The sequence below is a fragment of the Ciona intestinalis genome, chromosome 11, assembly GCF_000224145.3.
Source record: "Ciona intestinalis chromosome 11, KH, whole genome shotgun sequence".
NCBI classification, from domain to species: domain Eukaryota; kingdom Metazoa; phylum Chordata; class Ascidiacea; order Phlebobranchia; family Cionidae; genus Ciona; species Ciona intestinalis.
In genome coordinates, this window is record NC_020176.2 from 2005180 (window position 1) to 2008528 (window position 3349).

A 3349-nucleotide genomic window follows, 5' to 3' on the forward strand; every position below is an offset into this window, starting at 1 on the left:
CCCACAGTTTTTGTTTTTCTCTCGAGCAATGCGTTTCTTGTAAAAAAGTTATACAGTATCGTTTGTTTTGTAAATAGCGAAAAATAGTTTTACGTTTTTTATCATTTCTTAAGCCTGCTACATTAAAGGTTGCAAAATTTACAGTCATTGGAAAGTTGTTATTAAAGTTTTCTAACACCAATATCAACATCGTGTTCATATTCGAAACCACAGCTACATTTAAATGATGTTTGTGGCTATATTTCTTTGATATACCTTTTTCCGCAGTCGCAGTGGATTAGGCGACATTTGCATTTAGCGTTAGTGCAAGCTTTACTTAAGGGTTTACCAAGAAAAACGTTAAATTGATTGCATTTACAATGTGTGGAGTAACTTCGGCAGTTCGCACATTCGTATGCTCCATCTTCCAACCTGTATTCTGGTTGTACCGTTTTACAGCACGGCATCAGTAGCATAGTTTCCTTGCATACTGGACATGCAGTTGTTTCACTATCGAAGCTTGTGAGGAATAGGTCGCTTCCGCAGCACACTTTGGATATCAAAAATTCGTTGCTGCAGCTCCAGCAGAAGTAACTTTCTGATTGTTCTGTGGTGAGCCCTTCCATATTGCACTTTGGGCAGTTTACCGGTAGTTTCTTTTCACTGACGCTAGCCGACTTGGCTCTAGTGTTCCTTGCGTCATCAGGGCTGGGATAAGCTCTCTTGCTTCGAGCAGCGGTTGTTTCGCTCTCCATAGCAGTTGACGCCTCCTCCTGCGAGTCACGGGCTACCTGAGGCAGCGTGCTGGCGTTCTTATCTCTGACGTCAGGTAGCCTCGCACTGGCTGTCGGAGTATTCAGCTTCAGGCCGGACTCTTGCTCGAGCATGGCATTTTCAAGACGAGGGAAGTGGCTTTTTCTCTATTTACAGTCTGCTTGTTTATGACCAGGTTTTGATCAATATTTGCATGTGATCTTTTGGCCAAAGTATGATACATAAAACTCAAGGTTGTTAACTATGACATAACTGGGAATCGTTTTTTTTCCAAATCTTTCCTTTTCATTGTTATGTATCTAACTTCGGTCTTGAACCCATCTTTATCGATTTTGTGAGTGCTTTTAATTGGTTGGCCATATTCCTTTTCTATTTGTTCCAGCAGCGTTTTCTCAGGAAAGGGTATTGGAACCCATCCTATTACTATATTTACAATGTCGGATTCGTACGGTCGAAGGCCGTAAATTTCGTTTACTGTCGTTAACTTTTCGAAAAGATCCAGCACATTCTGCCTGGTAACACAAGTGACATCCACTTTGTTGCCTTTCATTGCTGCAATGCCGGCTATTCTGTTTTTTTGTAAAACCTGCCACTTTTAACAGAAATATTATCTCGCTTCTTGACATCAGCTTGTTCGTTCTAAACATAAGGCATGTTGGCCTTTTAAACGCTATTCCTGGTGTATATTAGCTGCCACCATCTGAGCGAAGCTGGCCCTTTCGGTTGCTGATGCCCTTGCGGACAACCGTCCGCTAGCCATACCAAACGTGAAATGCAGAGACTGACGATGCCATTTAGGCGAAATATATTTCTATATAAAAATTTAGGCATAAATTACTAAATTAAAAGCAAATCTTTCAAAGTTTGGCAATGAAAACATACAAAACTACAATGGGGTGAAGATGGGACCCTAAATTGAAATATATTTACATTAGCAGTATTTTGCAACTTGTAGTTAACCTACCGAGTTTAACACGAGATATTCTAGATTGTTTTATGAAGCTATGAAACTAGTTTAATCGTTCGCGCAAGCAAACTAAAAAAATTCATTCGCTTTACTATGATTTAGCGAGCATTAAAAAATAGCACGTTACTATTTCGCGTTTTTTACCTGTTCAAAGTATACTGTTTTTATTTTACATATTTTTTTAATATTTAAAAACAGTAATCAGCCTTGACGGGCGTTTTATAAAGTCGTGATAATACTGTCAAATTGTTCTGCAACCATAGCTTCCTGATTATCATTAAATGGGGGTCCGTAAAAAGAAAAAAAGTCTCGTCTGACAAAGTGTCCCATCTTTCCCCACCCTACTATATGTTTTGAACTGGTAAAAAATGAGAAATAGTTAGGTGCTAATTTTAAATGCTCGCTAAATTATATATACTAGGGTGGGGGAAGATGGGACACTTGTCAGACGAGACTTTTTTAATTTTTCTTTTTACGGATCCCCTTAATGATAATCAGGAAAATAAGGTTACAGAATTATTCGACAGTATTATCACGACTTCATAAGACGCCCGTCAAAGCTAATTACTGTTTTTAAATATTAAAAAATATGTAAAATAGAAACAGTATGTTTTGAAGAGGTAAAATGGGACATTTGGATATTACGCTTATTTCTGTGGTATAGTCTCGGGCCAACCCATTGTTACGTAAATAACAAATCAAACGTTATCTTATTTCCAAAATAACACAGGAATATGGGGAAATGCATGTTTTTCGGTAGGAAGACTTGGACTTAAGAATAAATTTATAGGTTGAAAAATCTAAAAATATGCGTAATTTGTTTTATGTATCGAAAAAGTGAAAAATGAGATTTAGAAGTGGTGAATTTGTGACATTTTAGTCATTTATTATGGGTAATTTCATATATTTTTCGAAAAGTATGTTTTATAAGGTAAATATAAGCTATTTTATGCCTTCCCACTGAGGGAAATCGCAAACAAAACCCAGCAAGTTCGTCATTTATTGCTAAAGTCACCGTTGTTGCTCGATTTTGGAAACAAGATGGTGATATAGAGCCCGATTATAGCGTCATGGTACAACATGATAAGCCAACAGTATAGATGGTAGGAATTTCCCCTAATACGCCAGTACGCCACTAAATGTGCTATGTAATCTTTTGCCCCGGAATGTTTTTTACCCGGTGCGTATTTATCACAGCTCGTATTACATTTATTCCGACCACGGCCTACTAGAAAGAGAGATCTCGAGTAGGCCGTGTTCCGACCTACTGCGCAATAGTCGCTGGTACAAATATTAGAGTCGGAACGAATATATCACAACCCCGCATTAATAGCAAATGATTTACAGTTAAAAACGTTTTGTCAAGTAGTTCTTCGATTGACTTGAACTTCGCCCACTCAGGTAATCCTACAAACGAGGTTACCCTATAAATAAACTAGTATATTGTTTTGCAAATTACCAGTAACTTCAATTTATATCTGCAAACTTCTTTTTCAATTAACAGAAAAACGCATGAAAGGGTTTAATCACAGAAAAACGCATGGAATGAAAGGGTTTAATCACAGAAAAACGCATCAACAGAAAAACGCATGAAAGGGTTTAATTTAATCGGACAAAAAATTGCTCCAC